The following is a 24854-nucleotide window of genomic DNA, read 5'->3' as shown; positions in this document are numbered from 1 at the left end:
TGTGGGAGAGAGACACGCTCCGCTTTTTCATTTGAACACTTGTGTTCTTCGTTTTATTTTTCATGATTCATGGCGAAAGCTGAAAGCCGCAGCACTTATTGTTATTTGGTTGGAAACAGAAAATGTTTCATGTGGTAATTGGTATATTGTCTTGAATAATTTGATACTTGGCAATTGTTTTGAGCTCTCAAGTAGATCATGTTTAAGCTCTTGCATCATGTAGTTTAAACCTATTAATGGAGAACTACCGTAGAGCTTGTTGAAATTTGGTTTGCATGATTGGTCTCTCTAAGGTCTAGATATTTTCTGGTAAGAGTGTTTGAGCAACAAGGAAGACAGTGTAGAGTCTTATAATGCTTGCAATATGTTCTTATGTAAGTTTTGATGTACCGGTTTATACTTGTGTTTTGCTTCAAACAACCTTGCTAGCCAAAGCCTTGTACTGAGGGGGAATGCTTCTCGTGCATTGATGTCTACGGGTGCTTCTATTCTTGTAGACAGTGTTGGGCCTCCAAGAGCAGAGGTTTGTAGAACAGCAGCAAGTTTCCCTTAAGTGGATTACCCAAGGTTTATCGAACTCGGGGAGGAAGAGGTCAAAGATATCCCTCTCATGCAACCCTGCAACCACAAAGCAAGAAGTCTCTTGTGTCCCCAACACACCTAATAGGTGCACTAGTTCGGCGAAGAGATAGTGAAATACAAGTGGTATGAATGAATATGACCAGTAGTACGGCGCCAGAAAATAGCTTGCTGGCGTGCAGTTGATGGTAGTAATATTGTAGGAAGTAAACAAGCAGTAGTAACGCAGACAGTAGTAATTCGAGTAAAACAAGTAACAAGCAGTGATAGCAGTATTTAGGAACAAGGCCTAGGGATTAGACTTTCACTAGTGGACACTCTCAACATTGATCACATAACAGAATAGATAAATGCATACTCTACACTCTCTTGTTGGATGATGAACACATTGCGTAGGATTACACGAACCCTCAATGCCGGAGTTAACAAGCTCCACAATTCAATGTTCATATTTAAATAACCTTAGAGTGCATGAAAGATCGACATGACTAAACCAAGTACTAACATAGCATGCACACTGTCACCTTCACGCCAAGTAGGAGGAATAGATCACACCAATACCATCATAGCAATAGTTAACTTCATAATCTACAAGAGATCATAATCATAGCCTACGCCAAGTACTAACACGAGTGCACACACTGTCACCATTACACTGTGTAGGAGGAATAAAACTACTTTAATAACATCACTAGAGTAGCACATAGATAAATTGTGATACAAAACACATTGCAATCATAAAGAGATATAAATAAGCACTTCACTACGCCATTCATAACAGTGAATAAGTATTCTGTGAAATATAGCCTAAGAGACCCACACGGTGCACACACTCGTCACCTTTACACACGTGGGACAAGGAGTCTCCGGAAATCACATAAGTAAAACTCACTTGACTAGCATAATGACATCTAGATTACAAGCATCATCATATGAATCTCAATCATGTAAGGCAGCTCATGAGATTATTGTATTGAAGTACATAGGGGAGAGATGAACCACATAGCTACCGGTACAGCCCCGAGCCTTGATGGAGAACTACTCCCTCTTCATGGGAGCAGCAGCGGTTATGAAGATGGCGGTGGAGATGGCAGCGGTGTCGATGGAGAAGCCTTCCGGGGGCACTTCCCCGCTCCGGCAAGGTGCCGGAACAGAGACTCCTGTCCCCCAGATCTTGGCTTCACAATGGCGGCGGCTCTGGAAGGTTTCTGTGGGTTTCGTCCAACGTAATAAGGTTTTCGCGACGGAGGCTTTAAATAGGCGGAAGGGCAGCCTCGGAGGGGGCATGGGGCCACCACACCATAGGGCGGCGCGGCCCCCCCTCTGGCCGCGCCAGGGTGTGGTGTGGGGCCCCCAGGGCTTCCCTCTGGCGGCTCTCGGTGTTCCGGATGGTTCCGGGAAAAATAGGAACCCGGGCGTTGATTTCGTCCGATTCCGAGAATATTTCGTTACTAGGATTTCGAAACCAAAAACAGCAGAAAACGAGAACCGGCACTTCGGCATCTTGTTAATAGGTTAGTTCCGAAAATGCACGAATATGACATAAAGTGTGCATAAAACATGTAGGTATCATCAATAAAGTAGCATGGAACATAAGAAATTATCGATACGTCGGAGACGTATCAGCATCCCCAAGCTTAGTTCTGCTCGTCCCGAGCAGGTAAAACGATAACAAAGATAATTTCTGAAGTGACATGCCATCATAATCTTGATCATACTATTTGTAAACATATGTAATGAATGCAGCGATCAAAACAATGATAATGACATGAGTAAACAAGTGAATCATAAAGCAAGGACTTTTCATGAATAGCACTTCAAGACAAGCATCAATAAGTCTTGCATAAAAGTTAACTCATAAAGCAATAATTCAAAGTAGAGGTGTTGAAGCAACACAATGGAAGATTAAGTTTCAGCAGTTGCTTTCAACTTGTAACATGTATATCTCATGGATAATTGTCAACATAGAGCAATATAACAAATGCAATATGCAAGTATGTAGGAATCAATGCACAGTTCACACAAGTGTTTGCTTCTTGAGGTGGAGAGAGATAGGTGAACTGACTCAACAATAAAAGTAAAAGAAAGGTCCTTCAAAGAGGAAAGCATCGATTGCTATATTTGTCCTAGAGCTTTTATTTTGAAAACATAAAGAGAGCATAAAAATAAAGTTTTGAGAGGTGTTTGTTGTTGTCAACGAATGGTAGCGGGTACTCTAACCCCCTTGCCAGACAAACCTTCAAAGAGCGGCTCCCATTTTATTTTATTTTTGGGTGGCACTCCTTCCAACCTTTCTTTCACAAACCATGGCTAACCGAATCCTCGGTGCCCGCCAACAATCTCATACCATGAAGGAGTGCCTTTTTATTTTAGTTTTATTATGATGACACTCCTCCCCACCTTTGCTTTCTCAAGCCATGGCTAACCAAATCCTTCGGGTGCCGTCCAACAATCACATACCATGGAGGAGTGTCTATTTTTGTTAATTAATTTGGGACTCGGGAATCCCATTGCCGACTCTTTTTGCAAAATTATTGGATAAGCGGATGAAGCCACTAGTCCATTGGTGAAAGTTGCCCAACAAGATTGAAAGATAAACACCACATACTTCCTCATGAGCTATAAAACATTGACACAAATAAGAGATGATAAATTTTGAATTGTTTAAAGGTAGCACTCAAGCAATTTACTTTGGAATGGCGGAGAAATACCATGTAGTAGGTAGGTATGGTGGACACAAATGGCATAGTGGTTGGCTCAAGGATTTTGGATGCATGAGAAGTATTCCCTCTCGATACAAGGTTTAGGCTAGCAAGGTTATTTGAAGCAAACTCAAGGATGAACCGGTGCAGCAAAACTCACATAAAAGACATATTGTAAACATTATAAGACTCTACACCGTCTTTCTTGTTGTTCAAAACTCAATACTAGATATTATCTAGACCTTAGAGAGACCAATTATGCAAACCAAATTTTAGCAAGCTCTATGTATTTCTTCATTAATGAGTGCAAAGTATATGATGCAAGAGCTTAAACATGAGCACAAAAATTGCCAAGTATCACATTATCCAAGACATTTTACCAATTACTACATGTAGCATTTTCTCGTTTCCAACAACATAACAATTAACGAAGCAGTTTCAACCTTCGCCATGAACATTAAAAGCTAAGAACACATGTGTTCATATGAACCAGCGGAGCGTGTCTCTCTCCCACACAAGGATGAACTTATTCAAACAAAAACAAAAACAAAAACATACAGACGCTCCAAGTAAAGTACATAAGATGTGACCGAATAAAAATATAGTTTCAAGAGAAGGAACCTGATACTTTGTCGATGAAGAAGGGGATGCCTTGGGCATCCCCAAGCTTAGACGCTTGAGTCTTCTTAGAATATGCATGGGTGAACCACGGGGGCATCCCCAAGCTTAGAGCTTTCACTCCTCTTGATCATAGTATATCATACTCCTCTCTTGACCCTTGAAAACTTCCTTCACACCAACTTCAAGCAAACTCATTAGAGGGTTAGTGCACAATTAATAATTCACATATTCAGAGGTGACACAATCATTCTTAATACTTCTGGACATTGCATAAAGCTACTGGACATTAATGGATCAAAGAAATTCATCCAACATAGCAAAAGAGGCAATGCGAAATAAAAGGCAGAATCTGTGAAAAACAGAACAGTCCGTAAAGACGAATTTTAAAATGGCACCAGACTTGCTCAAATGGAAAAACTCAAAACTAATGAAAGTTGCGTACATATCTGAGGCTCACGCTCGTAAATTGGCAGATTTTTTAGAATTTTCTACAGAGACTTAGGCCCAGATTCGTGACAGACAGCAATGCTGTTTCTGCGCAGCGATCCCAAATGTAACATCAACTTTAACATAGAAACTTTACTTGGCACAAAAACATGATAAGGATAGGTTGCTACAGTAGTAAACAACTTCCAAGACTCAAATATAAAACAAAGTACTGTAGTAAAAAAACACATGGGTTATCTCCCAAGAAGTTCTTTCTTTATAGCCATTAAGATGGGCTCAAGCAGTTTTAATGATGCACTCGCAAGAAATAGAAGTTGAAGCAAAAGAGAGCATCAAGAGGCAAATTCAAAACACATTTAAGTCTAACATGCTTCCTATGCATAGGAATCTTGTAAATAAACAAGTTCATGAAGAGCAAAGTAACAAGCATAGGAAGATAAAACAAATGTAGCTTCAAAAATTTCAGCACATAGAGAGGTGTTTTAGTAACATGAAAATTTTTACAACCATATTTTCCTCTCTCATAATAACTTTCAGTAGCAACATGAGCAAACTCAACAATATAACTATCACATAAAGCATTCTTATCATGAGTCTCATGCATAAAATTATTACTCCCCACATAGGCATAATCAATTTTATTAGTTGTAGTGGGAGCAAATTCAACAAAGTAGCTATCATTATTATTCTCATCATCAAATATAGGAGGCATAGTATCATCAAAGTAAATTTTCTCCTCAATGCTTGGGGGACTAAAAATATCATGCTCATCAAAGCCAGCTTCCCCAAGCTTAGAATTTTCCATAGCATTAGCAACAATAGTGTTCAAAGCATTCATATTAATATGTTCCATGGGTTTTTTAATTTTCGCATCAAACCATCCATGTCTTAAATCAGGAAATAGAATAAGAAGGTCATTGTTGTCCATTATGCCTAACTAGTGTAAACAAGAAACCAAATGTCGCAATTGCAGAGTCTAAAGGAAATAGCTTCGAGTACTTACAACGGCGCCGGAAAATAGCTTAGTAGCCGAGATTCAGAGTGTGAGTACCTTTTACCTTTCCTCCCCGACAACGGCGCCGTAAAAGTGCTTGATGTCTACGGGTGCTTCTATTCTTGTAGACAGTGTTGGGCCTCCAAGAGCAGAGGTTTGTAGAACAGCGAGCAAGTTTCCCTTAAGTGGATTACCCAAGGTTTATCGAACTCGGGGAGGAAGAGGTCAAAGATATCCCTCTCATGCAACCCCGCAACCACAAAGCAAGAAGTCTCTTGTGTCCCCAACACACCTAATAGGTGCACTAGTTCGGCGAAGAGATAGTGAAATACAAGTGGTATGAATGAATATGACCAGTAGTACGGCGCCGAGAAAATAGCTTGTCAGCGTGCGATTGATGGTAGTAATATTGTAGGAAGTAAACAAGCAGTAGTAACGCAGCGAGTAGTAATTCGAGTAAAACAAGTAACAAGCGATGGATAGCAGTATTTAGGAACAAGGCCTAGGGATTAGACTTTCACTAGTGGACACTCTCAACATTGATCACGTAACAGAATAGATAAATGCATACTCTACACTCTCTTGTTGGATGATGAACACATTGCGTAGGATTACACGAACCCTCAATGCCGGAGTTAACAAGCTCCACAATTCAATGTTCATATTTAAATAACCTTAGAGTGCATGAAAGATCGACATGACTAAACCAAGTACTAACATAGCATGCACACTGTCACCTTCACGCCAAGTAGGAGGAATATATCACACCAATACCATCATAGCAATAGTTAACTTCATAATCTACAAGAGATCATAATCATAGCCTACGCCAAGTACTAACACGAGTGCACACACTGTCACCATTACACCGTGTAGGAGGAATAAAACTACTTTAATAACATCACTAGAGTAGCACATAGATAAATTGTGATACAAAACACATTGCAATCATAAAGAGATATAAATAAGCACTTCACTACGCCATTCATAACAGTGAATGAGTATTCTGTGAAATATAGCCTAAGAGACCCACACGGTGCACACACTGTCACCTTTACACACGTGGGACAAGGAGTCTCCGGAGATCACATAAGTAAAACTCACTTGACTAGCATAATGACATCTAGATTACAAGCATCATCATATGAATCTCAATCATGTAAGGCAGCTCATGAGATTATTGTATTGAAGTACATAGGAGAGAGATGAACCACATAGCTACCGGTACAGCCCCGAGCCTTGATGGAGAACTACTCCCTCTTCATGGGAGCAGCAGCGGTGATGAAGATGGCGGTGGAGATGGCAGCGGTGTCGATGGAGAAGCCTTCCGGAGGCACTTCCCCGCTCCGGCAGGGTGCCGGAACAGAGACTCCTGTCCCCCGCATCTTGGCTTCGCGATGGCGGCGGCTCCGGAAGGTTTCGTGGGTTTCGTCCAACGTAATAGGGTTTTCGCGACGGAGGCTTTAAATAGGCGGAAGGGCAGCCTCGAAGGGGCCCGGGGCCACCACACCATAGGGCGGCGCGGCCCCCTCTCGGCTGCGCCAGGGTGTGGTGTGGGGCCCCCAGGGCTTCCCTCCGGCGGCTCTCGGGTGTTCTGGATGGTTCCGGGAAAAATAGGAACCTGGGCGTTGATTTCGTCCGATTCCGAGAATATTTCGTTACTAGGATTTCTGAAACCAAAAACAGCAGAAAACAGGAACTGGCACTTTGGCATCTTGTTAATAGGTTAGTTCCAGAAAATGCACGAATATGACATAAAGTATGCATAAAACATGTAGGTATCATCAATAAAGTAGCATGGAACATAAGAAATTATCGATACGTCGGAGACGTATCATGCATCCAAAACCTTGAGCCAAAACCTATGCCATTTGTGTCCACCATAACTACCTACTATGTGGTATTTTTCTGCCATTCCAAGTAAATACTTCATGTGCTACCTTTAAACAATTCAAAACTTTATTGCTCCTTATTTGTGTCGATGTTTTATAGCTCATGAGGAAGTATGTGGTGTTTTATCTTTCAATCTTGTTGGGCAGACTTTCACCAATGGAATAGTGGCATATACATCCGCTTATCCAATAATTTTGCAAAAAGAGCTGGCAACGGGGTGCCCAGCCCCAATTAATTAACTTTCATTAATAATTCTCTTCACATGTTTTGCCCCGATTTATCGTAAGCAACTTAATTTTGCAATAGACACTCCTCCATGGTATGTGAAATGTTGGAAGGCACCCGAGGATTCGGTTAGCCATGGCTTGTGAAAGCAAAAGGTTGGGAGGAGTGTCATCTATAAATAAAACTAAAATACATGTGTAAACAAAAGAGAAGATGGATGATCTACCTTGTCGGTAGAGATAACGTCCTTCATGGGAGCCGCTCTTTGAAAGTCTCGTTTGACAAGGGGGTTAGAGTGCCCACTACCATTCGTTGACAACAACAAACACCTCTCAAAACTTTATTTTTATGCTCTCTTTATGATTTCAAAACTTAAAAAGCTCTAGCACATGATTTAATCCTCGCTTCCTCTCGCGAAGGGCCTTTCTTTTACTTTATGTTGAGCCAGTTTACCTACTTCTTTCTATATTAGAAGCAAACACTTGTGTCAACTGTGTGCATTGATTCTTACATGCTTACTTATTGCACTTATTATATTACTTTGTGTTGACAATTATCCATGAGATAAGCATGTTGAAAGTTGAAAGCAATTGCTTAAACTTAAATCTTCCTTTGTGTTGCTTCAAAACCTTGTATTAAGAATCTATTGCTTTATGAGTTAACTCTTATGCAAGACTTTTTGATGCTTGTCTTGAAAGTACTATTCATGAAAAGTTTTTGCTATATGATTCAGTTGTTTAGTCATTATCTTTTTGTTAGCAAACTATAGACCATTGCTTCGAGTCACTTCATTCATCTCATATGCTTTACAATAGTATTGATCAAGATTATGTTGGTAGCATGCCACTTCGTAAATTATTCTTTTTATCGTTTACCTACTCGAGGGCGAGTAGGAACTAAGCTTAGGGATGCTTGATACGTCTCCAACGTATCTATAATTTCTTATGTTCCATGCTAGTTTTATGACAATACCTACATGTTTTATTCATACTTTATAATGTTTTTATGCATTTTCTCGGGATTAACCTATTAACAAGATGCCACAGTGCCAGTCCCTGTTTTCTGCTGTTTTTGATTTCAGAAAAGTTGTTTTACAAATATTCTCGGAATTGGACGAAACAAAAGCCCACGGCCCTATTTTTCACGGAGTATTCCAGAAGACCGAAGAGGAGTCGAGGAAGGCCAACAGGGGGCCCTCCCCATATGGCGGCGCGGGGGGCCCCACTGCCGCGCCGAGACGTGGGGAGGGAGCCCCCTGGCTCCCACAACGCTGCCCCTTCGCCTATTTATTCCTTCATCCCCGAAAACCCTACCGAGAGCCAAAATACCAGAACAGTTCCAGAGACGCCGCCGCCGTCTACCCTAACTCGAGGGGGGGTTCAGAAGATCTCCTCCGGCACCCTGCCGAAGAGGGGAATCATCACCGGAGGGCTCTACATCACCATGCCCGCCTCCAGACTGATGCGTGAGTAGTTCATCCTTAGACTACGGGTCGATAGCAGTAGCTAGATGGTTGTCTTCTCCTATTGTGCCATCATGTTTAGATCTTGTGAGCTGCCTATCGTGATCAAGATCATCTATTTGTAATGCTACATGTTGTGTTTGTTGGGATCCGATGAATATGGAATACTATGTCAAGTTGATTATTGATCTATCATAGATGTGTTGTTTATGATCTTGCATGCTCTCCGTTGCTAGTAGAGGCTCTGGCCAAGTTGATACTTGTGACTCCAAGAGGGGGTATTTATGCTAGATAGTGGGTTCATGTCTCCATTGAATCTGGGAGTGACAAAGAACCCCTAAGGTTGTGGATGTGTTGTTGCCACTAGGGATAAAACATCAATGCTTTGTCTAAGGATATTTTTATTGTTTACATTACGCACAGTACTTAATGCAATTGTCGGTTGCTTTGCAACTTAATACTGGAAGGGGTGCGGATGCTAACCCGAAGGTGGACTTTTTACGCATAGATGCATGCTGGATGGCGGTCTATGTTCTTTGTCGTAATGCCCTAAGTAAATCTCATAGTAATCATCATGATATGTATGTGCATTGTTATGCCCTCTCTATTTGTCAATTGCCCAACTCGTAATTTGTTTACCCAACATGTTATTTATCTTATTGGAGAGACACCACTAGTGAACTGTGGACCCCGGTCCATTCTTTTACATCTGAAATACAACCTACTGCAATCATTATTCTCTTTTGTTTTCTGCAAGGAAACATCATTTTCCACACCATACGTTTAATCCTTTGTTTTCAGCAAGCCGGTGAGATTGACAACCTCACCGTTAAGTTGGGGCAAAGTAGTTTGATTGTGTTGTGCAGGTTCCACGTTGGCACCAGAATCCCTTGTGTTGCGCCGCACTACACTCCTTCATCAACAACCTTCACGTGATCTTCATCTCCTACTGGTTCGATAACCTTGGTTTCTTACTGAGGGAAAACTCGCTGCTGTACTCATCATACCTTCCTCTTGGGGTTCCCAACGGACGTGTGCTTTACCGTCACAAGCAATTACCAGCTGGATATTCCAGTTTGGGTGACCGAGAGTGTCTGAGAGTGTTCTTTGTTAGCAGCAAACATATGAAATCTGCGAGGCCAACTATAGTTAGGTTTCCTCATTTTGAAATGTTTTAATTTGTGGTAGCCATGTTCCAAACTATGTCTTAGTTTGTGGAAAACCATGTTCCTAATTATGTATTAGTTTGTGTAATGTTCCTCCTCTTTATTGAAATGAAAATGCAAAAAAGAGAATTTAATGTAAAAACAAGTTTGGGGGCCGCGTTTGGGGGCGCGGCTGGGGAGCGACGTCCCCTAAATGCGGCACGAAGAAAACGCGTCCCCAAACGCTCGATCAGGCGCCGTTTGGGGGACGCTTTGGGGACGCGGCTGGAGATGCTCTTACGGAGGAGGACATTATGTTGGGGGTAGAAACGACCGTAGTTAAGAAATTATAACCTCTAGTAGTGCTGCTGCTGCTGCTCTCGAATAGAGTCTCCGGGGCTACTGACATGGGTATGCCATACCGGGTCCTCAACATTGACGTCCCTAGTACAAATCCCGTGAAGGAATAGGGGAAAGCCCATGAAGAAATCCAGACGAAGCCGAAGATCTTACGTTATGTAAATTAGGAAAGCTAGGCCCATATCGGGTGAACCGACTTATGATGTAACTCGACCTCGAGGTGGACTCTGAGACCTATCCCGCTATATAAGGGCTAGCTAGGAGGAGCCACCGATGAGGGACAGATTCAACCAGACGCAACACCTTGTAACCCTAGATTCATATAATACAATCTTGGTGATTCGCCCTTGATCATACATCTCGTCGGCTGCCAAGTTTGGTTGACCGGTTTGTTGATTCGCCAGTGTCCTCCCTCCTAGAAACCCAAGTCCATCATCATGGAATTGACAAGGTTAACCCTTTGTCATATGGCTAGGGCAAGAGGAAGGGAGTGCCAGTAGCATGGCCACTTGGGCGGACCTAAGTAGAGTTGAGTGGGGGGCCTTAGGGTATCTACAGTGGCTCGACGCATTTCAGAAAACAAAAAATGTCCATTTATTTTTGTTTGGGTGGGGCCGTGGAAACGAAAATTGCTGTTAAACCACGTTTGTTCCTTTGGGTTGGTGTATCGCAGTCGGTTCGATGTATTTTTGGCCCGATCAATCTATTTATAGATTATTTCTTAACAAACTTTTTTCAACCCGAATAGCACATATATATAGAAAATAGGGATTTCTATTTTCGTGCCCTCGGCTCCTTAGTTGTACTCAGTTTTCCCCAGATCCTTAGTTTTTCCTCAGTTTTCCCCAACCCCTTGTCTATAACCCGCAGAAAGAGCTCGGACGGAAGGAATCCCGTTTAGTTGACGTTGATTGGTGCTGGCAAGTGGGGCCGCTGTTGGTGCCCCGCAGTGGACACGTCTCCACTTATCCAGATCATCGTGGGACCCACAACTTGTCCACGTTAGCGCGCCGAACCCACAGCTTACCCAGGTGACCGTTGCAAAATGGGAGCCCGAGCTAGCCCCGCGCCCGTGCCCGTGCCATTGCTTCCCCTTTCTTTCTCCGCGCCCCATTGTTCTTCTTCTCCGCCAGTGGCGGCCCTTCTCCGGCACGCGGGTGATGTCTAGTTTCTCTTCGACCTCCCGTTCTTCATGGCCGCAGTATGGACCCGTGCCTTTGACAAGATGCCCTGACTGCCCACGCCAGGAGCCTCTGAAGCGGTCGATCTGTAAGACGTACGAGAACGGCAACCGTGGACGTGAGTTCGTTGCATGCGAGAGCTTGCCATATAGAGAGGGGGATAAGGTTAGATCTCGCTCCAATTTCTCTCGTTTTCTCTCGATTTTCTTGTTATTCCCTCGAATTTGGGATTTAGGGTTCACGTTGTTGTTTTCAGATCTTGAAGAAATGCAGGCATTTCGAGTGGATCGATGTGTACGTTCAGAGGCTTCAGTTGCAGGAATCAATTGGCGCTATTGGGGGGCGCAATTTGGGAGGGGGGGGGACTTGCTGTAGAGAATGCGGCGGAGAGAGGAGCCGTTCCGATTAGGGACCTTCCGATTATGCCTAATGCTCCCAATGCAGAACTGGTGGAAGTGAAGGGAGAACTGAAGAAAATGAACAAGCAGTTAAGGCAGCTGATCGAGTTGAAGAAGCAAGCTAATCCGATGGCTGGTTGTTTTTTTTGTTGTATAATTACGATCGGATTCTTATCATTGCTCACTGAGCGCTAGAAGTTGTTACAAGGGATACCTTGTTACAAATCCATTATTCAGTTAAATGTACTTATAGTTGTTTTCAAAGTTAGTGTGTGCATTCACCGAAATTACCAACTATATTCCCTAAAAGAAAAGGAAAGATAAAGATAGTTGATAATTGTTAGAGGGGTGACAAATAATGCAATCGCCGAAATCAGCAAAAATGTATGCCTCATGTTTATAACAAAATTATACCACTTTTAGGCCGTTTCAAAATACCAATACTATATCCCAAACTATATTCCCTAAAAGAAAAGGAAAGCTAAAGATAGTTGATAATTGTTAGAGGGGTGACAAATAATGCAATCCCCGAAATCCGCAAATATGTATGCCTCATGTTTATACCAAAATTATACCACTTTTAGGCCTTTCCAAAATACCAATACCATATCCCAAACTATATTCCCTAAAAGAAAAGGACAGCTAAAGATAGTTGATAATTGTTAGAGGGGTGACAAATAATGCAATCGCCGAAATCAGCAAAAATGTATGCCTCATGTTTATAACAAAATTATACCACTTTTAGGCCGTTTCAAAATACCAATACTATATCCCAAACTATATTCCCTAAAAGAAAAGGAAAGCTAAAGATAGTTGATAATTGTTAGAGGGGTGACAAATAATGCAATCCCCGAAATCCGCAAATATGTATGCCTCATGTTTATACCAAAATTATACCACTTTTAGGCCTTTCCAAAATACCAATACCATATCCCAAACTATATTCCCTAAAAGAAAAGGACAGCTAAAGATAGTTGATAATTGTTAGAGGGGTGACAAATAATGCAATCGCCGAAATCAGCAAAAATGTATGCCTCATGTTTATAACAAAATTATACCACTTTTAGGCCGTTTCAAAATACCAATACTATATCCCAAACTATATTCCCTAAAAGAAAAGGACAGCTCAAGATAGTTGATAATTGTTAGAGGGGTGACAAATAATGCAATCACCGAAATCCGCAAATATGTATGCCTCATGTTTATTCTCCACCGACAGAGAGAGAGAGAGATGGGTGGCCACGAAGAGAGAGAGAGAGAGAGAGAGAGGTTGCCACAAAGAGACGGATAGGGGTATACTGCCCGTTAGATCAGTGGATCAACGGTTCGTGGAGTCGATCCGTGTGACAACGGCTCAACCAATCAGGATAAGTTTGGCCTTCTCGCAGCATTTGTGACAAGTACTTGAGGGCAAAACCGAGTAGTACTAAGAATCCAAGGGCACATAAATAGTAAATAGACTAAGGGATTCAAACAAAAGAATTACAAAATGAAAAATGTGTGCTTTGTACAATATAATTCATATTGGGCTACATCAAATTATTTGCAATTCAAATATACATGAGTGTGACAATTATGGCATCATTTAGACAAACTATGTTTTGGGAAAGATGTTTTGCAAAGGGGTTTGGGTGGAAAACCATGCATCTTCATAGCTACACTAGTGATTCCGAGAAGTGGCAATTTGTGGTAAAACTTGATTTATATATGTTTGTTAAGGTTTTCTAGGTGGCAGAGTTGCGTAGGAAGACTCCATGAGTAGTTGCCACTATGTTTTTATTTTTTTGGATTTTTTTGCGCATGAAATGACTCAATTAGCTATGTTAATCTCATTTGTTGACTCTCTCGTTGACCAGCTACTTGAGGGTAAAACTGAGTATATTGCACTTGCCGGTCTAAGTCCTCGAGGGGAAAACCGAGTACGTATAAAATTTCCGTATAAGGCCTCGAGGTTATAACCGAGTACACCAAACGTCCCAGGGTTAGACTCGTGTAGCGGTGCACGCTGCAGCCGTGCATAGCGGACGCGTGTTGCGGTACACGCCACCTTCGTCTTTATAGAGCCCCTCTTTCTCTCCCTCGACGCACGTTCTCACTGGCTCACCGCAACCGCCTCTCCTGTCCCATCATCTTCTCCACAACCGAAGAAAAACCCCGAAGAAAACCACCGGCGATGGAGAAGAATGAGATGCCCATTGTCGGCGCATCGGCCGCCGCCCCGTCCGAGCCCCCGTCGCCGCTTCCAACGTAGCAGCCGGCGCATCGGCCGCCGCCCCCGTTCAGGCCCCTGTCGCTGCTTCCAACGTAGCAGCCGGCGCATCGGCCGCCGCCCCCGTCCAGGCCCCAGTCGCTGCTTCCAACGTAGCAGCCGGCGCATCGGCCGCCGCCGCCGTCCAGTCCCCCATCGATTGGGACCCGTACGAACCAGTGCAGTACGACGCGCCGGAGAACCCCTACGACACCACCATCGTCGACTACGCGCCGGAGGTAACCCTTTGTTCCCTTGTTCTTATCTCATTTCAATCATTTTGTGTTAGATCTAGCTTTATTACGGTTCGTCTGTTCCTAGTTCAATCCTTTTGTGTTAGATCTTGCGTTATTATCGTTCGTCTCTTCCTAGTTCAATCCTTTTTTGTTAGATCTTGCGTTATTACCGTTCGTCTGTTCCTAGTTCAATCCTTTTGTGTTAGATCTTGCGTTATTACTGTTCGTCCGTTCCTAGTTCAATCCTTTTGTGTTAGATCTTGCGTTATTACTGTTCGTCTGTTCCTAGTTCGATCCTTTTGTGTTAGATCTTGCGTTATTAGTGTTTGTGATTTGCTTTTGTTTAAGATTTGTGCCGATGATGATGAATATTTGGGCATCCCTAAATTGATTCAGGGTTTGGTCAGTAAACAATTGGTGTGTACAAATTTGTTGTGCATGATCTTTGGTTTACTTACTCAAATCCTGGATATAAGTGTGTCCAATGTAACTGAGGCTACCTCTTTTTTTCGAGCCCATATTATCATGCATGATTTTTTGTTCACTCTCTGTTCAATCATCGTTGCAATTGACTCCGTGTTTTTTGCACGATCTTTGGTGCTACGTGACAGGTGGAGAGCAGCGACATCGACAGACGACGACGAGTCCTTCCACACCAAGACTCGTCACGTCCTCGAGAGGCTGCAGTCCGGCCAATACGATGGCCCCTTTGCTCGAGGCATTTACAAGTGCCCCTTCGCAACAGGAGGCTCCGCGACACCGACTTCAACACCCTGCTGAACCATGTTGAATCCATTGGCAGATATGGCGCTAGAGTTGGAAGGACCGTGAACGTGCATGCGTACATGGCCAAACACAAAGCACTTGGGATTCACCTGCGCAACCTCCAAGCGAGTCACACGCGCTACCTGGAGGCGTTGAACGTGCCTACTGCACTCTCTGTATGTGACCGCTCTATCTCGTAGAGCAGCTTAAATTCATGTAAAATGTAGCTTATGTTGGATCTATCGGTACTACATTTGGATCTGTCCTGAATATATCTATGCTATGTTGGTTGCTGTATGCAGCTTATCCTATATTTTCTCTCTGGATTTGTGCCCTAGATTTCCTACCTGATAGGGTAAAAACGAAGGCATAAAGAAATGAATGGCGTTAAAAAACAGAAGGAGAAGCTTCTCTAGATTTGCTACCAATTTGGGCTATCAAATATGAATGAGATCGAGCGATAGAGAGGAAAAAGGTACATTGAAAACTGCTAATCTGGGCGAAAGAGACAGAAACCACTTGTGCCCCCGTCCCGGACCCACACGGCTCCACACGCTACGGCTCTACACGCTACGACCCCACAAACACGGCCTCGTCCTGTCCCACGCGGTCCCTTCCTACCAGCCCCACACGACGCGGTCCCACACGACGCGACCCCACAAACGACACGACCCCACTCGTCGGCGACGGAACGGTCAACTTAACGGATTCCTTCCGTCCGAGCTCCTTCTGCGGTTCAGACAAACGTTTGGGTAAAACTGAGGAAAAACTAAGGAGCTGGGGAAAACTGAGTACAACTAAGGAGCCGAGGGCACGAAAATAGAAATCCCTAGAAAATAATAATGTTGCAATAAAATAATGTTAAGTTCCTTATTACATCCAAATAACAAATAGTCGACAAAGTTCACATGCACTCTTACTCATTAGATCATAATTAAAAAAATAAAACTGCACGCGATGACTACTCCTCGTTCTCCTCATGCCCTGCCGCTAATGCTCAAAAATACCCGCTTGGACACAAGAAGATATGTGGCTATCAGGGAGCTCGATGTGCATATGGAGATAAGCCTCGAACATTGTTGCCCCTGACTACGGATCAACCAACTCACACTCAAATTTCCATCCTTTGTCATGGAGGCTATCATCACAATATTTCTCAACGATAATGTTGTGCATGGTTTGAACATTCTACGTTCTAGCAGGGTGACAAACGATAGCCACCACACCAAATACCCGCTCCACATCTTTCCTGCAAGCCTCTTGCCCTCTGGGCAAACCTCTTCATTTTCTCTGTTGTAGGATTACAGATTGTATTCACTTGTGTGGCCCAGTCTAGATAGATGCCATCAATAAGATAGTATGGTTTTTCGTATCCAGAGCATTGCGTTCTACAAGCATGGAGAACACCGGAGAGCGATGGAGCACATTGGTGTCATTGTGTGGAAACCGATCATGTTAAAGAAAGAGCGCCAAATCCACAAATAATGTGATGCCACTGCCTCAAGAATGATAGTGCACCCCTTGGCATGCCCGCTATACTGCTCATGCCATGCAAGTCGACATTTCTTCTACTCCTAGTGCATGCAATATATGCTTCTCCCTGGAAACCATCTTGCCTCGTTGATCGAAAACAGTCGGGAAGTGTCGGCAATAGTTGGCTTTCTCAAGTAAAGATATCCAAACACCGCTATCACAACTCGGAAAAACTTGTACCCAAAGATTCAAAATCGTGATTCTGAATCGGATCAGAACCTCTATGGTAGGAGCGCAAACCGTGGGATCTTACTTTTAGAATCGTAAAATCTTAGATTCTACTTAGCAGAATCGTTGAATTGTTCTACTCAATTTCGGTCGTAAAGTTGTAGAATCGTATAGTAGAATCATAATTCTGACAACTATGTTTGTACCTTGAATTAAGGTAGGTGGTCTCTCTCATTTAGCAAGTACTCATCAAGGAGGTCACCAGACATTCCATACGAAAGCATACGAATGTTGCGGAATACTTCTGATCAGATGTGAAGCCTAGCTTACCAGTGGCGTCGGGCCTGCATCATAAGTAGGGGTCGTAGTCTCTCACGCCTCGTAGAATAGTCAAGAACAAGTCTCTTGGCGTCCGATAGCCCTTCCGAAATAGTACCTCCGTGAAGACCGGCTTGGTGGGGTGGAAGTAGTCTCGATACAACCCATAGTGGCCACCCTCTCGGTCGCGGAACAAATTTCCCATGCGAGGCCTTGCTGAGCCCCTGTACACCGGCCTCTTCGTCTCAGTGTGTTCGTGGATGAAGGAGGCCGCGGCAACCATGAGTTTCGAAGAGCCATCTGGCTCATCGTTCGACGAGCTATCGAGGATTTCGTTGACGGAGAATTCGATTGATTGCCTTAGGTCCATCTCCAGGGAACAATAATGGATCAATGGGTTGCGTATTTGTCACAAATCCCCAAAAACAGTCCAGGTTTTCGTACCAAGCAATTGGCCAAATAGGTCGTGGGTATTAATGCCGGTGGGTGGTTCCATGTAGATGGGCGGCAAGGCAGTGGCTGCAATGAGGCCGACAAGGGCACTCCACAACACCGGCACCAATAGTGTCCTCCGACGAGCTGCGGGCCGAACAGACGATGGCGAGTAGAAGGGCACACAACGGCGTCACTCTATGGTTGCAAAGGGGAGGTAGGGCCGTGAATGTCTGAGGTGGGTATGATGTTCTTGGCAGACGGGCTCCGGGCCAACTAGAGGTGGACGCGCACAGACTCACTTGTTGTCCCTGCCGATGCATTCCAAGTCCAAATTTGGGCCACGAATGCGTCGCCGCGGATACGCCTATCAGTTTGCGTCGGGCCTGTGGATTGGGGTTTTACCCAAATTTTGACCAGCCCGACTCAAACAGACACTTTTGGTCTGTTTGTGTCGAGCTGCTAGAGACACGCTTAACACCCACTCAAAGTTTTAATTTTTATTGTATTTTTTCATATTTGAGAGAAAAAAGTTCAAATTCAGCAAAGTTTAGCAAGCAATGCCCCCACTCACTTGATTTGTCCCCACTCGTAAATTTTCCTGGGTCCGTCCTTGCTTGGCACCATGGCAAAACCGTACCACGTTAAGGGGGTGTTTGGTGTGGCTTTTTTTGGCTTTTGGCTTTGGCAAAAGCCACCAAAAGCACCTAAATAGGTGCTTTTTTTGGCTTTTGGATTTTGGAAGCCAAAAACAAAGATCCTATTCTTTTGGCTTCCAAAATCCAAAAGCCAAAAAAAACACCTATTTAGGTGCTTTTGGTGGCTTTTGCCAAAGCCAAAAGCCAAAAAAAGCCACACCAAACACCCCCTAAGTTGTTGGACATCTAGCTCGATCGGCATCGGTTCATATATCCATGCATCCAATCCGGGCAACATTTTCTCCCATGATACTAACGTATAATCCGTACATTTTTTTTCATGCAAACATCGCAAGATCGACTCATACGGTCACATCACACCATGTGTGTCTCCATATGCATCTCTTTACTTATCTTCCTTTCACTTTTTCCCCTTTCTTTTTATTTCTCTAGGACACTATATGTTGGAGACTCCTACATGTTGCTATAGCGTGGAGTGTAGACATGCATGTGACAGCTTCTTTACTGGACGGGCAAAGAACTCTAGTGACTTGCTTTGCTGGTGTCTTCACCATCACACCAGCTCATCTGCAAAGACGACACCAAGAGATCTTAAGGGCATGCATTCATGCACCCATCCTTCTGTTAGTTACGGAGTAGTATTATATGTGTGCTTAAGCTATAGCTTGGCCCATGCGGTATTGAAACTTCAAAGTAGGGCTGCTGGTCTTGATGGGATCTTGACCAAGCTTTGGTGTCCATCTAAGACCAAAATGTGTGTTGTTAATTCGTCTTCCTTTAAAAAGCACTTGCTCCTATCAAGTTTGCTCTTTGCTACAATTCCTAATAAGCTATTACTTTTTTTTTTGAGATGATAATAAGCTATTACATGTTTGCGCTAGCTTTTATTATTTCTTATGTGAAAACCGTTTGTTCGATGGGCGGGCCCAGGACAGATACACAGACTAAAAATCCCTAGTTTGCTCTTTGTTGGGCCCAAGGGGAAGTGACCACTTGGACCATATGCAGGCCCGTCCGAGGAAAAGCGGAAATGAGAATTAATTTAGACCCTTTACAAAAAAAAGCAGGCGCGCTAAAATAGGAAAAAAAGACTTTTGGTATTGTTAAAAAATATTGCTAGCTCAAAAAAGGAAGCAAAAATACTGAGAATGCTAAATAGTATGACCAGATGTCTACCGTATATGCAATGTTTTTGAAACTTGCTAGCCTCCTTGCACAAAGAAACAAACCAGTTAACCACCATCACTCGCCCGCCCCTGAGTAGTTAAGTCCAAGAAGATAATATTGCTTGAGTTATCTTTATTTTTGTGCATTAATTAAATAACATTTGCTAATTACGTTTAGAATAAATACAATTATTTTTCGCAGGGTCACTCAACTCAAGCCCCTTGATTAGCATAGTGAAATCTTTCCATCTCAACACGGTTTCCATCCTGGTATTTATAGTTATTCGCTTCTCTTTCAGTGTTCACCACTCTTCCATCAACAGTTCAACACCCATCTCCAGCAGGTTGTTGTTTTGAAAATCTTGTTCATTATTTCCACTAATGTTCATTCCAGTCCCACGTGCTAATTTTTGACCAAGCATCTTCTTACTCAGCTCTTGGTCGTCAAGTTCCTTGACTTGAAGGCACTTCTTCCATTTCCGCATTATTATTTTCTAGTTTTTTTCAGTTCTTTTTGTTCTTCATTCTTGTCATTCTTCCAGCCAGTGTTTGCTACAATTCAAAGAGGAGTATGTTAAGAAATAGCACACGGCAGGCTTGTAAGAAAATTTGACGGAAACCAACTATCCCAAGCAGTACAATTTATCTAGTTTTTCAAAAGTAGGGTCTTCTTCATTATTTGACCAAGTAAAATTTCTCACAATAAACACTTACTCTTTTATTTTATAGTGTTCTATAGTTGAGTTGAAAATTCTTGACCATTTATATGATTTGCAGTGCTCAGAACTCTTCTAATAGTATTAAAGTCTCTACCTGCCACAAAAGGTTTACATTTTCCTCCTAAATATGTAACAATTCAACAAGAAATTATCTTTGTCTCTACTATGAGCAGCACCATATACTTTCACTAAAGTCTCACCCGAGACCTTCCTTTTTATATGAATTCTACAACGAAAATCGCCTCCTTGTTCAATTATATCAAAACAATTATCATTTTCTCCTAATAACATCCAACAATATTGACCTTTAGCTGGAACAAAATTACAAGTAAAACTTATATTAACACTCAAATTTTGTATGAAATTAACCCACGGAAATTCAATTTGGCTCTCGAGTGCATATGTTCCCTCTACCAAAAAAACATATTTTGAAATGTCAAAAATTTTGACAAAAAATTCACACCATGCACATCTCCACAATATATGTGTGTTCGTCAAGTTTCGAGAAAACCCTATATTTTTTTGGTCTATGTAAAAAAGATAAAACTTGTCTTGTAAAAAACCTATTTTTAGCAACAAATTTTGTCTCTTTTACACACGCCACATGATAAGTCAATTTTTCATGAAACACCTTTATGGACGTGTAGCACATGGAGATGTTCATGTGGATTTTTTGTTTCAAATATTTTAACATTTTAAAATACGTCTAAGATGTACTGTGAAGTAAGGGAAGCATATGCTCCCATGTGCCAAAACACCACTCCCACTCACTCAATATTTTTTAGTTCCATGAATCCGTACAACCTATAAATTGTAATCTCTAATGACTTCAAAATATACAGTTCTTATTTTGCAGGTTCACTCGAAGCCTTGGAATTAGTAAAAATTAAGGGACATAATAAATGTAATAATCAAATTAGTCTTCCTAGCAAACTATCTCCTACTTTTCATCTGCATCCATCTCCGCCTCTATTCTACCACATACTTTGTATCCTGCACTTCTACTTAAACCAGCTAAACTTCCTACACATTTATCTACTTTCTCTAACTAGCTAGTTCCTAAGTATATGTATCTAAAAACCACCTAAGTTTCATAAGTATCTGTATCTAAAAACACCTTTGTGGTCTTGGATCAAAACCAGGTAATTTTGACTCACCATCCAAAGGAACTGTATCAGGTCTGAACTTTTGCTAAATTAACTTTACATCTACCTCCCTCTTAAGACTGAATAAAATTAATGGAATTCTTAATTTCTATATCATTATTTACTACACCAACCTTATCAGCAATGCTATCATTAGTTCATCACTAGAATTGAAGAATGTAGGCAAAGCATTCTCACCAGGCACTGTTTCCAGGTATTTTTCTGACCTCTCCACTGCATTGTCCATCATCTGATATGTGTTTGCTCTCCCACTTATCCTCCTCCCTATTTCTACAATTTTTTCTTTATCTACCCCAGTAGTCACTTGAGAACTGTTGACATCCTCTATGTATTTTTCACCTGCTAAGGTCCCACTAGCAGATTCATCTGTATCGGTCCCTCCATCCTGGTTACTCTCTTCGATCTGTTGTGCACTGTACTCATGTTTTCTAGAAAAGGCATCAGAATTTATCTTATCATCAGTAATATCTGCCATCCCCGCATGGTTTTTTATCCTGGTATTCATAGTTATTCACTTCTTTTTCAGTCTTTCCCAGTCCTCCATCAACACCGGTATCATGTATGTTGTTGTCTTGAAATACATGTTGCTGATTGTTTCCACTAATGCTAACCCCAGTCCCACCTTTTATCTTATCATCAGTAATATCTGCCATCCCCGCATGGTTTTTATCCTGGTATTCATAGTTATTCACTTCTTTTTCAGTCTTTCCCAGTCCTCCATCAACACCGGTATCATGTATGTTGTTGTCTTGAAGTACATGTTGCTGATTGTTTCCACTAATGCTAACCCCAGTCCCACCTTTTATCTTATCATCAGTAATATCTACCATCCCCGCATGGTTTTTATCCTGGTATTCATAGTTATTCACTTCTTTTTCAGTCTTTCCCAGTCCTCCATCAACACCGGTATCATGTATGTTGTTGTCTTGAAGTACATGTTGCTGATTGTTTCCACTAATGCTAACCCCAGTCCCACCTTTTATCTTATCATCAGTAATATCTGCCATCCCCACATGGTTTTTATCCTGGTATTCATAGTTATTCACTTCTTTTTCAGTCTTCTCCAGTCCTCCATCATCACCCGTATCATGCATGTTGTTGTCTTGAAGTACATGTTGCTCATTGTTTCCACTAATTCTAACCCCAGTCCCACCATCTAATTTCTGTCCAAGCAACTTCTTTCTCAACTCTTCTTCAAGTTTTTTCTCAAATTCAGCTTGACTTGAAGGCACCTCTTCCATTATCACATTATCATTCTCAGGTTCATTCAGTTCCGGTTCTGCTTCTTTCTTTTCATTCTTCATGCCACTGCTTTTGCTTGTCTCGATGACTCTCGTTCCATCTTTCTCACCATGTGTTGCATGTCTGTTCTTTTTACACATTAAAATAACGATTTGTGGGTAATTAGCTTCAGAAGTTTAGCATTGGTTAAGTGTATCACTCTTAATCTATGTTGAATCATGCAAGATAAAGTATACTATTTTTTGGTTAGGGGAATTAGTATTACCCGTTGTTGTCTTTGTCAAAGTGTTGCAATGGAAGCAGCAAATCCTCCTCCTTTTCCACCTTATGTTTATTCATCATGGTGGCCAGGAACTCCGTGTAATCCACGTTGCCGCTCTTGTCTACATCAACCTGAATCATAGTGAAATCTCCATATACTTATCTTATGCTGAAACAAAATACAAGTGATGATCTTACCGCTTCCATAAGCTTCTGAACCTCTGCTTCGCTAATCTTTGATGTCAAACCAATCCTCAGCTCTTCAAGTGTGATTTTCCCGCTCTTGTCTGTATCCATGTTACGGAACATCTGTTTCAGGCCCTCGATTTCCTCTGGCGATATCTTCTCTGCAGTTGACTTGGGATGAAATGAAAGGAGCAGTGCGTCAGCTCAATTACACCTAAAGACAAAGTAGATGTCATCTTTGTCAAGGAGGATTCACCTTAGGAGCTAGTTGTTTTAGCTTGTTCGTCTCCTTGAATTGCTTTGCTTTCAATATGGCCGCACCATCCATAGGTCCGTGAGATGCACCACCTTCTTTGAGCCATGGGTGTTCTGCACATGGATGAAGACGTCGATTTATTGGGATGCCATATATATATATAAACTATATATACAATTGCACAAAAGCTGGTCTATATTCATAACCAGAGATGGTGTACTATTAAGTACCTAGGGCCTGCACTGCCGTAATACGCTTCTTGGGATCTCTGTTTAGCATTTGTCTGATAAGATCTTTTGCACTTTCAGATATCGCCGGCCACGGGCTGGTATAGAAATCAACTTGGCCCACCAGTATAGCATCAAATATGCCCTTCTCCGTTTCTGCTCAGATTTGCAAATTGCAGCATTTACTTCTGTGATAGTATGTTGAGCAGAAGATGTATGAAAATCTTACCTGCCCAGAAAGGTGGTGATCCACATAAGAGAATATACAAGATCACTCCGGCGCTCCAGACATCAATTTCTCTCCCGTAATTTCTATGCAGAACTTCTGGCGCAACATAGATTGCACTTCCTACAAAATCCTTGTACACTTTCCCTGCATTTGTTGGAAAAAGTGGTATAGTAGTATATGATTTATATGCAACGTTGAGATGAACTCTTCTGTCAAAAAGTTCAAAAACTATGCTAAATTCGCTGATACTAAGCCACTAAGGTCTAAATAATGTGGCATACGATGCAAAAGTTTGTGGCATGGTGCTGAACTGCTGACCAGGTTCGATGAAGATGGAGAGCCCGAAGTGAACGGCCTTTAGCGGGGCGTCCTCGGCGGAGCTGGCGAGCAGGAAGTTCTCCGGCCTGAGGTCCCGGTGCATGATCCCCATGCAGTGGCAGACGTGCACGACGGTGAGGATGTCACGGCACGCAGCGGCGGCCTGACGCTCGGAGTAGCCCCCCTGGCGGCGACCCGGTCCAGGAGCTCCCCGCCGGAGCACAGCTCCATGACGAGGTGCACGCTGTCGGCATCCTCGAAGGCGGCCCTGAACTCGGCGATGTTGGGCTGCGCGCGGAGGTGCTGCAGGACGGTGACCTCCCGGCGCACGCCCTCCACGTCGGCCGGCCGCAGCAGCCTCTGTTTCGACACGGACCTGCAGGCGTACCTGAGACCGGTGGCGCGCTCCATGCACCGGTACGTCGTTTCGAACTGCCCGCTCCGTAGCTCTTGCTCCAGGATGTACAGCGAGTGCACGTCCAACATCGGCCGCTGCAGCGCCGGCCAGACGAGGACCACCCCGCAGTCCGGCGTCGACCACGGCAGGGGCTTCGCGATCGGGGCCGCCTGCTCAGGGCATTTTGGTGGCGGCTTACCGTGCTCGGCGTTCGCCGACGGCTGGCGGCCCGACGGCGGCGAAGGCTGGATTATCGTGTACTCGGTGTTGGTGAAGCAGTTCCCCATTCCCTCTGTCTCCCTCTTCTCCGGTGACCTCGTC

The 24854-nt window shown here is 43.0% G+C and overlaps 1 pseudogene; it reads right to left on the bottom strand.

Annotated features, from left to right (window-relative positions):
• Positions 1-21875: 21875 nt before the first annotated feature.
• LOC124707788 lies at positions 21876-24628 on the bottom strand (annotated as a pseudogene).
• Between the last annotated feature and the right edge of the window lie 226 nt (positions 24629-24854).

This window comes from Lolium rigidum, chromosome 1 (genome assembly GCF_022539505.1).
Source record: "Lolium rigidum isolate FL_2022 chromosome 1, APGP_CSIRO_Lrig_0.1, whole genome shotgun sequence".
Taxonomy (NCBI): Eukaryota; Viridiplantae; Streptophyta; class Magnoliopsida; order Poales; family Poaceae; genus Lolium; species Lolium rigidum.
This window is presented reverse-complemented; position numbering and strand designations above follow the sequence as displayed.